Raw genomic sequence first — 13,582 nt, forward strand, 5'->3', positions numbered from 1 at the left:
GGCACAATAATGAACAATTCTAAGGAGACAGTCACCCATTTGCCTGTAATCTCATTCAGACACTGAAATCCAAATCAGGTGTCACTACTCTTGTTACATTTAAACTAAGGAGAACTGACTTTGATGACCAGTTTACAAGCTTTTTCCTTAATTTAAAAATGATGATCTTTACGGAGCTTTAAAAAGATAAATTAAAAAGTTGAAATAAATGCTCTCTGTGGATATTTTTGTGCTTGTATAAGTAAAATAGAATAAAATTCTATACTTGTATATTGGAGTGTTCACTATACTAGTGTACATGCATGTGGATGATATGTATACATAAACATATACATATATCTCTGTGTATATATTCATACAGAAAGAAAGAGATGGCTTGAAAGCCAAAAAAGAATTTTCCGTTTTCAAAACTGACATGCTATCTTTTCAAATGCAGTTTGTGAAATATAATATATGTAAGTCTGGGTGTCAAATGGGTCTTAAATTTCAGTTCTGACACTAATGTATCATATGTATATTTCCTGTACTTTAACATAAGATTTGAAGCAATGCTAGATGAATACTTATTCTAAACTAGGTAAAAATGCTTACTGTTACAGATGCAAAGTTAAAAACCAGATAAACACTAGTCTACCTTAACGCATGTTTATCAAGCTGTAATTTACACATATAACATTGTGTAAATTTAAGGTGTACAAGATGATTTGATACATGTAAATACTATAAAATGATTACCATTATAAGTGTAGTTAACATATCCTTCATCTTGCATAATTACAACCTTTTTCTCTGCAGGGAGAAAATTTAGAATTTACACTCTTAGCAACTTTCAAGTATGTATACACAAAATGTTATGATAAATCACAGAGAAAAAAATGTGACAATGAGTGTGTATATGTCCATGAATGACTGAAAAATTGTGCTGAACACTGGAATTTGACACAACACTGTAAAATGATTATGAATCAATAAAAAATGTAAAAAAAAAAGTATGTATGTAATACTATACTCATCACTCTGAATGTTATACTCTCAGAACTTTGTCATCTTATAACTGGAAATTTGTGCACTTTGACCAACATCTCCCCATTTATCCCTCCCCCAAGCTCCTGGTTACCATTATATTACTCTCCATTTCTTTCAGTTTATTTTTTTAGATTACATACATAAGTCAGATCATACAGTATTTGTCTTTCTTTGACTCATTTCACTTAGGTCTTCAAGATCCACTAATATTGTCACACATGGCAGGATTTCTTTTTATGGCTGAAATAAATAAACACATATATAAAAAATACATATTATATATTTATTTATTTATTTATTTATTTATATAACATTTTCTTTAACCATTCAACCCTCAACAGAAACTTAGGTTGTTTCCATGTCTTGGCTATTGTGAATAATGGTGCAATGATCATGGGGGTACAGAATCTCTTCAAGATTGCAATTTTATTTCCCTTAGATATATACCCAAAAGCAGGATTGAACAATCATTGGTAGTTCTGATTTTTTTTTTTAATGTAATTACCAAACTTTTTCCCATAGTGGTTGTGCCAATTTACACTCACATCAAGTGTACAGGGGTTCCTTTTTCTCAACAACCTCGCCAACACTTATTATCGCTTCTCTTTTTGATAATACTATTCAAACAGGTGCATGGTTATATCTCACTATGGTTTTACTTTCATTTCCCTGATGATCAGTGATACTGAACATAATTTCATGTACCTATTTGACATTTGTATTTCATCTTTAGAAAAATATTTTTCATCTCCTCTGCCCATTTTTCATTCAGATCATTATTTTTTGCTGTTGAGTTGTATGAATTCCTTATGTAGTTCGAATATGAGCTCCTTATCTGATATATGTAAATATTTTCTCCCAATCCATTGGTTGCCTCTTCATTCTGTTGTTTCTTTTCCTATACAGAAGCTTTTTAATTTTTTACATAGTCCCACTTGTTTATTTTTGCTTTTGTTGCTTGAGCTTTTGGTGTCATAGCCAAATAATCACTACTAAGATCAATGTGAAGGAATTTTCCCCAATGTTTTGTTCTAGGAGGTTTATGGTTTCAGCTCTTACATTTAAGTCTTTAATACATTTTTAGTTAATTTTTATGGTTAGTGTCCAATAGGGTTTTAAATTCATTATTTTGCTTATGAATATTCAGGAAAGAGAAGATGGAAATGAGAAATAGTGAGAATACAGACTTGTCAGGACGTGGAGGTGAATTTAAGGAGAGAGGAGAAAGGATGAGTTGATATTTTTGTTACTGGCTATTGGGCTAGTGGTGATATCATCTATGACAGAAGAACAAACAAAAGTGGATTGTTTGTGTTGCATAATTTCAATAACCTTATAGATTACAAGCTCTTCATATATATATTGTATTCCTAGAGGTTTAAAGGACTAGGTACACATCACAGGTTTTTCGTACATTCTGGTTGTATTAATGTACAAATGCCAAAAAATGAACAGGGATATTGATCATTAATATTGTATTAATCCTACAACTAGAACAATGTGGATTCACATTTTCTAGTGTATAAATTTATAACAGTATATAAATTTCCTGTGTCCTCTAAACATTTGGTATTAGTCTTGTCCTTTTCTAATGATACAATTTTACTCTTAATGTTGATTTATGAATTGAGAGCATCTGTGAGAACTTATATTGACAGAGTCCTGTCATTGCTCCTTCGCCTGACCACCAAGAGTCCAACCAGATATTCAAACTTCAACTTCTACTGTATAACTGCATAAAGCACTATTTCAGGAATCGATGTCCTTTCAATAGTAAACTGTTTTTCTCAGAGGCTGTACAATAATTTCCAGATTTAATATGCCTTTACTATTTCTCATCCTCATAAAGTGGTCTTTCTTAATATGTTACAATGAAAGGGACTGAATTTTAATGCTTTATGCATATAGAAATCTTGAGTAATTCACATTTGTCTTGAATTCACAAAAAAACTAGTGAAATTCTATGCTTAAAAGAGAAACGTTTTATTTAAAAACAGCTTTCTGATTGCAATTAAATTATATGTGTAAAATATGGTCTATGCAAACAGATCTTTAAGAATCTGAAGATTCTGATTTTTAAAAATTATGTTTGAATCACAAGTTCATACATGTCTATGGATAAACCATTGGTGTGTGTATATGTATGTATGTGTGTGTTACAAACTGAAAAATACTATCTCTAAGGAAGGTTATACTTTGCATAACTGTATTTACATTTGATATTTTTCTTTCCATATCATATATCCCAGAATTAAAAATATAAGTTTATCCTAGTGTAGAGAATCACCACTGTATCTTAGAAGTATATTTGCATGTTTAAACTTATTCCTTAGCTAAAGCCTCTCACCAAGTATAAATTAAATAATAATAAATTAAATAATTTTGATTTATCCATTAAGAAATATTTCCTGTTCCTAAAATATCATATAATTCACAACATCAAGCAAACAGCCCATCAAAAAATTATTGTCATGGGAAAAAAAAATTCTAGCTCAATTCCCAAACCTAGTAATTACAGAAAAATAAAGGAATCTGGGACTTGGGTACTTGGAGCAGTAAAATATACACATCCTTCTCCCATCTTAGATTCATTTCAGGACTTAAAATGTGGTCTGAAGGATCAAAAAACCTTCTAAAGATATTCTAAGTTAGCTAATATCCAAAATAGTGTCATAAGACTTCTTTGATTCTGCCTTAAATAGTAAAAAGAAAAACAATATAAAGAATGGTCCAAATACGGGAAGTGAGTATAGCTCAGTGTTAGAGCATGTGGTTAGCATGCACGAGGTCCTGGGTTCAACCCCTAGTACCCTCATTAAAAAATATAATAATAATCCAAAGAAGAGTTCAGGAATCAAACCCAATAGTTCAACCTTCTGAATGAAGAGTTAAAGGTCTCTGAGATTAGATATCATTTCCATTAGGGAGACAATGATGCTGAAAAAAATCTTAGGTACAAATAAAAAAGTGCTGCTTACAGATTTATAGTATAACTTGGTGTAATTATATATTGAAATAAATACATTGGGCACAAGACGCACTCATCACCCGAACCCTGCTTACCTACTTTAAGCCACGAGACCCACAACAAATTCTCCCTTCTCTACATGCACCATTTACACTCAGGACTCATGTCTTAGCACATTTTGCCTCTTTTGTTTTGACCATGTGGCAAAACATACTCGAAAGTAGTCCTACTAAATCTACACTTCATAGCAGCCTTAATTACCTTTCTCATAACAGTTAAGATTCTATACTATTGATTGTAAATATTTTCTATTATTCATCTTCTTTTTTGTCTAGACTATTTGATCTTTGCTTTATTGGAATCAGGCATCTATTCCTGTCTTTAACATGTTTGAATACAGAAGGTATTTAAACATTGACATTTACTGAATATTGAATTGAATGTAATATAACACATTTTAGGGGATTAAGGAAATCTAAATCTTTAAATCAGCGACTGTAGAGGCATGATGGTCAGTCATGAGAGTCAAGAAACTGACTGCAGATTTGCACAGATTCAGCTGTGAAGCCTAGAGCGCTGTGTGCCTCGGTCTCTTCAGCTGAATATTATTACTAATCAAAATAATACCCACACCTTGTCTGAGGGAGATGATGTGTGGAAAGTGAAGCACATTATCTAGTATCTTTGCAATACTAAAGAGCTTTATTTCCTCCCCAAAGGCATTAATTATCTTCGCTTATTCCTATTATTTTACTTTTACTATTTATCTAGTTGAGTCCTACAAATTTTAGAAAGTAAGAAAACGGAGATAATCCAGAAAAATAAAGACAGAAAGGGAATGTTATAGAATTACAAAAAAATAATCCAAGAGGGATGGTGACTCACCATTTCTTCTATATTTCTATTCATTTCTATTGTATTTGTCATAAAACTTTCTTAATGTCAAGAAGGGGAAAGGTCTCTGTAGCAAAATAGGTAAAGCTTCATAATTCCAGATTGCTAATATTAATTTCTAAGAGAACTGCTGCTCTTTGTCACTATACGTAAAATGTGTGTGTGTGTGTGTGTATTATATATATATACACACATACATATATATATAGATATAAATAAACATACATAAATTTTGAATTTTCTTCTACTGAACCAAAATTTTAGTTGCCCTTTATGGTAATCTAAACTTGAATTTGTAGTGATTTAAGAGCATACATTCTATAAGAGTAATTATATATAAATCTTTTATAGCTTCTTTAATGATCTTTATTCATGGATTAGTGTCTTCATTGATGATAAAACATCTTTTATTTCAAAAAATCTAAAACTTTAGACTAACCTGTGGTTGATCATTGCTCAAACTAAGCAGAAAGCAATTTAAGCCTTTTGGTGTTTAAACAGTCACTTCTTCCCCTTGATCTAATTCTAGCATCAGCAACATAACCAACTTTAGGAAAAGGAGTGTTTCATCCACAAAGTGAAAAATCAAGGGAAGTGAATTTGGGTATTGCTCCCAAAGATGTCTCAGGTTGCAGAAGAGTTTGTGATTAGCTATTCATAGGAAAAGAATTCTATGACATTTCAGGTTACGGAAGCTTCTTTTAATGGTAAGAGGTGGAATCACTGGCTTTAACCTGCAGCCCTGTGAGGTGGGTGGAAGAGAAGGGGGGACTAGATAAATGACTTTTAAATGAGATTGATTTTTCTCTTTTTTTCTTCAGTTCCTCAAAGAATGAGAGATGTAGTTACATTAATTGGTTGGTGTCTATTTTACAGCCTTTAAAAATAGAGGATAATTCATCTTGATTCTGTAATTACCAGTTATACAAACAGCACGCGACAAGTCTGACAAGCAGGCTTTTTCGACATGGAATAGATATGGCAATGGCAAATGTGTTACATTAATACATCGAGGTTATTCCATTTGATAAATTATTTTCTTTTTTAATAGGAGATACTATCTAAGTTCAGATGCTAATTTAAAAATGTCCATATTATTATGCATGTTACTGAATAGTAAATATACCACTAAGTTTGAGGGACCAATAAAAAATAGTTTCAAAAACATTCTACAGAGCCAACTGTATATGCATTAATATCGTTCTTGGAATAGAAAATTGTTTTCCCAATTATAAGCTTATAAAATTATAATCAAAGAGGTTGATAGATTGCACAAAGACCTTGCTACTGCTCTATGACAACATTGTTCTAGGCTGAGTGTTGGGTCAAAGGCCCATGTGACTTCCGTAACACACTGACTAACCTAAAGGAAAGGAATTCATAAGCCCATGTGTGCTGTACACATGTATTAAAGAAGATTGCTAGAATTCTGCATCTGATTCTCAGGGTCTAGGCTAAACAGTGTCCTGGAAATGACCCCAGTTGAAGCCAGGAGGAGACTATTATCATTCTCCCCCTTTACACTTCAGCCTGGGGTCAGGAAGATCTGAGCTGCTCAATATTCCAATTACACTGATGGCACAATTATCACATAGGGATCAGCTCCATGCTGCTAATACAGACACACTCCTGGAAGCAATTTCTGGCTCTGCTGGGCAAGGCAATCTATTAGGTCACTGGTAACCTCTGCAAAACCTAGTGGAAAGAGTACAGACTTTGGAGGTCTTAAGTATAAATTTTGGCCCTGCATTTATTTGTAGAGTAACCTTGGCAAATTACTTAACATCTTTGAGTCTCAAATGAGGGATAATAGCTCCTATCTGATAGGAACATGGTCAAGATTTATGAAGAACAAACCGGGAAACAAGCTACTACAAATGTCTCATACAAAGATAACATGGTTAGCATTAGGTAAGTGGAAATAATTATCATCATGTACAGTATTTTGTTCATTACCTTTTAAAGACTGATGTCATCTCAATATACAAAATGTTCAACATCTAAATAATTCTCAGCCACACTGAATGTTATCTCAAAAAACACATATCCATAAATACTGATTTTGCAAAAACTGAGCCCAAGGTTGGCATCTGGGTTTCAAAAATGAATAAAATACAGTCTCTAAATTCTGGGAGCTCATAGTCAAGCCAGAATGATCCAGAGATGAGAAAAATGATAACTGTTAATATAGCACAAATAGCCCAGGGAAGGATGGCTTTCAAAATACTGTGAGAATCCAAAACCCATAGAAATAGCTGATTATGAAAAAGAGGGCTTAATTATTCTATTTACCCATTGCCTAAAAGAGTTTTCTAAAGTGTCCATGTCATTTCCAGGAACACATGGCACGTTCTGGCACACTGAAGCCACCGCATTTTCGATTTGAAAATCTCTAGGAATGCAAAATGCTGAAACTCTAGCCTATGCTAGTGCCTTGGGACTTTAAAGTATTAACCTAAGTAGTAGTTACAACCAGTTTCTCTATAAAAGATATTAATGATTTTAAGTACTTGAGCTGCATCATTATAATGACCATATTCCCCTTTGCTTAATTTTAACATTTTTAAAAACAAAACTTGACATTTTAAGTCAGTGAGGGAGACTGATTGCAGCACAGAATACATTTATCTGTCCTAAATGCCATAATTATTGGTAAGACTCTGCCAAGGAACTTACTCCTTGGGGACTTCAGAGGTACATCACCTTCCAAGACACTGGGGACGATTTAGTGAACTGTTTGATTTACGCAGTAGAACGCTTGGTGATGACAGTCCAAATACCAGTCATTTGAGAAAATTAACTATCCTCCAAATCGCATACCAATCAGTGTGGTGGGTCAGCAGAAGGGATAGGGCGTTAATTTGGCCAGTGATTAACTTATCTGTTGGTTTGAGATTTAGATCAATTTGGCTACACTTTAGAAACAGGTTATTCCTTTCTTTTTATGTGATGAATTTAACCTCATGGAATTTTTCAAAACAGAAGAATTTGAGTAATTTTTTAAGCCAAACCCTCATTTTATGATAAGAAAATTGACTTACCAAATGTTATCATACTCATTAAGATACAGTCTCTACTCACCTCCCTTCATATTTACCAAATGGATTTTCAAGCTGCTTTTCATTAAATTCAACTGCCTATCATTAAAAGGAAAGCCATTATTTTTAGTTTCCTAGAGTCCACATGCTCTTCCACATCTATCAGATGTTAAACATGCTGTTTTTTCCTCCCTGGAGCTTACACGACCAATACACACGAATACCTGCACACATATATGTGTTATTGTGTGTGAGGATAGCAAAGTATGTAAACATTGCATTTTTTCCCAGAAGTCTAGAGAAGTCTGATCATTGCTCTAGCTAATTTAAAGTATATCTTTCCATGTGTCAAGGAGAAAATATTATTACAGACTTGACAATGAGCACATTGAAGAACTAGGCACTTGGAAGGATGTAAAGGTGACGGGGAAGATACACGCCTGAGGATACGTAAGTCTACAATGGTGTGCACGTGGGGAGAAGTGGAGGGAGTAGACAATTACAAGAATACTCACATTACAGAGAACTTGGGAAAAATACAAAGTGCTGTTACGTTTCAAAAAAGGGGTTGTGGAGATACCAATCCAAAGATTGCTTATTTGGTGTCTGAGATTAACCTCAAAGAGTGGGTAGAACTGAACTTAGGAAACAGAGGAAGAACACTCTCAAGATTGGCATGATCGGTTTCATTTTGTCCCAAAGGACAATTAAATTAGCAATTATCTAAAGGTTTCTCTTTTTTTCTTTAAACTGCTTCAAATTTTCAATGGCTAAAAACATTCTATATTGATTCCTTATAAGAAGTGAAAGTTTTAAAAATTTATCTCATTCATTAAGCTCACATCACAGAACTATTTATAAGGAAGGATTCTTTCTGAAAAGATTTTGAATTTGATTTTGATTTTAAGAATGAATAAATGTATTTTTTGAAGAGAAAATGCATTGTGTTCAAAACAAAATCTTGATTTCAAAACGAATGGGATTGTGAAAAGTATCTTTGACATTAGTAAGCCAACGGCACAGGTTATGTAATGGAAAGTTATATAAACAAGACAAAACAAAACAAAAAAACCCAAATCTGGAGATACAGTTTGTATCATTTTCTAATAGAGCATTTGCTTTTTCTTTTTTTTCCCCCTAAAAAGCAACAGAGACTTAACAGGTATCTGGAATGAAAAGTGGAGACATCAGCTTTGTCCTTACTAAGATAGCAGGCAACTAAAATGGAAGTAGGTGGCCCAGACTGGAAATAGTCTGGACAGGAGGAGAGGAAAGTTACATCCACATCATTTCTTTGACTCTAAAAGTGAGCAAAAAATACTCAATTTTCATTTGAAGTGCATTTTAATTTTAAAACTAAGATGCAAGTACTTTAACAGAACTTTACACTTCTTGAGGTTATCAGAGCATCAACTCCTTAAATAAAACTATTTCTTTTTAAGAGAACCATAGCTGTTTTTTAAACATTAAAGGTATTAAAGTGTTTTAGCCCAAGAAAAGAGGACATTTTAAGAAATAACAGAGCACATTGTTCATTACTTTGCAATTGTAAAGCACTATAATACAAGCAAAGAACATTCTCTTATTAACATGAGAAGCAAAGTGATGACTTGAGGCCTATGAACATATTTGAGTCTCCCTCCTTAATCCATGTAAGCCCTCAATTTACATTTTCCATCAAAACTATAAAATATACTCAGATTCATACATAAAAGATTTCTTAGCAAAACCATGTAATGCTTGGGTAAGTATATTTCATAAAAAGAAAAGAAATTTCAAATTATATTCTAAGTCTCGGTTGTTACAAAGCATTAACTAAAAAACTCAAAAGTGGTGTAAATTCAGATAAACCTTGATACAGATTTTCAATTCATGACCATCATGGGATATTTACATGATTCAAATGCTTCAGTCATAAATTTCTAACCACCTTTGGTCAGGTTTTGAAGGAAATTCTGTTTTAAAAAGAATATACCAATCTTGCCCAAACTAACAAATATATGAAATTAATATCTGTTATGTGGTAAGTCTATGTAAAATGAAAGATATTTATGGCAGAATGATAATTTTTATTGATTTTTCTTAATTACCATGGCCATCAATGATTTATTCATTATGCAGTACCTTTTGTTTTGACTTTTACAGCAAGCTGACTTGACCTTTCATTTATTGCTTATTTAGTTAACTGCTAATTCATTATTATGGTACCATTCTTCCAGTGCAAGTAGAATTTTAAAAGTTCTGACCCTGAGTATAAAAAAGCATTCTATCAGAATATTTAGTAAGAATATATTTTATTAGTGTATCATTTCAAAATCAAAGTAATCTCTAATCTACTTCCAATATATTATCTATACTATCTTCATAGGAATTCTCAAAGAAATATTTCATTATCTTATTAACTAGGTCCAAATACCTGTAACTAAGTTTTCAGAAAAAACAGATTGAAAAGAGGAATGAAGTTGTTAGGTATTATATTCTTTGGAAAAATATAACTTTTTTTTTTAATTTGGTGCAATAACAAGTTTAGCATTGCAGCTTTGGAAAAAATCAAAGAGCAGTTTACTCTTAAAATCAACTTTATGAAAATATGAAAATTTAGAACTGGTAAGGAATACTCTGTGGTCAAAGGTTAAGGAAATGCAGAAGCTTAGAGAACTGAAGGGAGCCTGACATCATGCATACATACTGTGGATATTTGCTGGAGATGGTAAAGGGAAGTTAAATATGCCACCCCAAGATATGCCACTTTAGCATGTGGATTATTTTGAATTAATGTTACTTATGAAACAGCCAATGCAAGAGGGAGAGTCTGACCCTCCTCTGTCCCCCTGAAAGCAGGAAATAAATCTCCCATGTGAAATGGACCCTCCCTGACCCAGCAGGTAGAGAAACACCCTTATCACTAGAGGTACAGAATTCAGGGCCAAGAAGGCTAGAGAGACAAACCTTGTTACTTCTTCACTAATTAGCTACCCCAAGCCCAAATCCCTTTGTTTTGCAAATTCTTCACAAATGTATCGTGTCTTTGTCTAAAGGGTATAAAAGCTACCTGCTTTGGTCATTTCTTTGAGTCTCCTAATCTTACAAGCTCCCATACATACTAAATAAAATTTCTTTCTCTCCCGTTATCTGTCTTATGTCAGTTTAATCTTTAGAGCAGCCAAGGAAGCTGAAAGAGGAAAAAGGAAACGTTGTTCTACCTTGCAGTGGTGAAGGTGACTCTCATTTGAATGGTCTTCTGCAAACAGGGATCAAGAAATAAAACTGAAGGCCTCCATGAGGAGACCATTTTACTCCCCCAATATAATGACAACACCAGACGGCTACATCATAAATGTAAAGATGAACTAAAAAATAAATCCCAACTTCAAGGAGATTGAGAAGAAAACTGCTAATAAAAATTCATAACCACAATCCTGCCTTGACACGGGCTTTCAGCTTTCATATTTAGCTTGTAAGAAAGAGATTAAAACAAAACCAACTACAAAACAAACAAGCAAACAACAAAAATCTCAAGTTAAGAATCAAGGATTCCTAAGTAATAATTGTCTTGGTAGAAGGTTCTGAAAAGCTTCTCTGGACTAATCTTTTCAGCCTGGTTCTCAAAGAATTTCCATAGATAAATGTTTAATATAATCTCATAAGTAAAAAAATTCAATCAATATGTATTCAAACAATAAAACAATCCCTGAACTCACAAATAAACAATAAAAGTAAGGACTGGAAGAAATAAGAAATAGGACAGAAAGACTCCAAGAAAGATTGACTTCAGGTTGTGAAATTATCTGGTGCAAAATAAAAAATGGTATTTTATACACAGAAACAAATAAAAAAGGAGATAAAAATGAGGAAAAACCAACTGGCTCTACAATAACCAAGTATATATGAAAAAAATGTAGGTTTTTTTAGAAATGAAAAAAAATACTAATAATATGTAAAATCCAATGGCAGATTATTGTTGATGAGAGAATTAGTGAACTGGAAAATAAACCTATAGGAATTATATTAAATATAGCCAAAAAGAAAAAAGAGATGAAAAATATGAAAGGATGTTAAGAGCAATGATGACTAGAGTGATGATGGAAAAGCTAACTGAATTACCAGACAGAGAAAAAAAAGAATGGATCAGAAGCATTTTAGAAAAGATAATGGCTGAGGAATTTTCATAACTGATAAAATACAAGGATAAATGTATAGAAATATACCCTTAGGCACATTATATTGAAAGTGTAGAAATAACCAAATAAAAAGATACTATCTGAAAAGCTCTTAAAGAACTCAGAGAAAAAAAGTCTCGATTAGGCAAAAAAAAAAAAAAAATCACAGAATTTATTTCTTTCAAAAAGCAATTTTGGAAGTAAAAGTGTGAGTATATATTATTACTACAAGACAACTGGCATAAACTAGCACTGTCCTAGGAAAACTGGGATCTATGGTGATCCCACCTGTAAAGAAATGACAAGACAGATAGATAATTTCTTTATAACCAAAATAAAAACAAAAGACAGTGGAATTGTATCTTAAGTGCATGAAGAAAATATAACTAACAATCTAAAAGATTTTATAAACAAAAAGAAAACAAAGATTATTTAGGATAAAGAAAACTAAATATCAGTATATCCTCACCAAAGGAAAGTGATGGCCAATAAACACTGAACATACTTTTATACATAAATAATAACTTATTGAAAGTTTATTAAAAATAAGATGAAACTAAAATATTTGACCAAAAAAGGTATAAAAGATAGAACGAAGTTGAAGGCAGTTTGTATTTTAAGTTCTTTATTACCTGAAAAGAAATAAAGAATATAGATTAAATTTTGTCATTGGTAAAGTTAGGTAGGCATTTGGTTTCTAAGATGACTATTAAAGCTACATAAGTTGACTATACAAGTTTTAACCTAATAGAAATAAACGGGTCAAGAGAAGATATAGAGTAGTATAAAATTAGCATACAGAAGATTAAAATGTAATATGCATTAGATAAGATGGAAGAAAAAATCTAAACTTCTCCACACTTAAATAAGTACAAATGAAAAAAAAAAATGACCCACTTAGATCACAAAGATGGATTAAAATAAATCCAGAATGGATTAAAATCAAACAAGCTATATGCTGTTAAAAGGAGATATGTCTACAATACCAGGGTGAAGAAATGTTGAAAGGTGAAGGATGGAAAAGATATACCTGGCAGATAATAAGAGTGTTTAAGTGTTTCTATATTACTCTTAGGCAAAACAGACATAAGTTCCGAAAAAAGCATTATTATTAAAGCTAGAAGATAAGTACAAAATACTGTTTCATCAGAAAGATGCGTCAAAGTTTGCATATGTCAATATAATAGTTTTTATATATAAGGAAAAATTGCCAAAATGAGAAAAAAGGTAGAAATCTATTTTATTGGTATAAGTTAACATGTCTCTCAATAATTAATGGATGAAGCATGCAAAAAAAATCAGTAAAAATATAGAGGATGATGTGAATAATATAATATTAAATGTTTTATGTAATTTGAATCTATTAAACATTGCATCCAACAACTGAAGTATATACATTATTTTGAAGGCAAAAAAGTGTTATAGAAAACTTGACTCATGTGATGATGCACAAATCCTATATAAAATATTATCTGCCCAAATTAATTAAGATACAC

At 32.1% G+C, this 13,582-nt stretch overlaps 1 protein-coding gene and 1 long non-coding RNA gene across 3 annotated transcripts in view; both read right to left on the reverse strand.

Annotated features, from left to right (window-relative positions):
• Nucleotides 1–13,582, reverse strand: part of LOC140696350 (low-density lipoprotein receptor-related protein 1B-like) — a 664,806-nt gene that overhangs the window by 380,542 nt on the left and 270,682 nt on the right. The gene's annotated exons all lie outside the window — the stretch shown is intronic.
• Nucleotides 1,131–13,582, reverse strand: part of LOC140696352 (uncharacterized) — an 89,019-nt gene continuing 76,567 nt past the window's right edge. For both annotated transcript variants that reach the window (XR_012072559.1, XR_012072560.1), the window contains exon 2: nt 1,131–1,266. This is a non-coding gene — a long non-coding RNA (uncharacterized lncRNA). The remainder of the gene's footprint in view (nt 1,267–13,582) is intronic.

The sequence above is a fragment of the Vicugna pacos genome, chromosome 5 (genome assembly GCF_048564905.1).
Source record: "Vicugna pacos chromosome 5, VicPac4, whole genome shotgun sequence".
NCBI lineage: Eukaryota > Metazoa > Chordata > Mammalia > Artiodactyla > Camelidae > Vicugna > Vicugna pacos.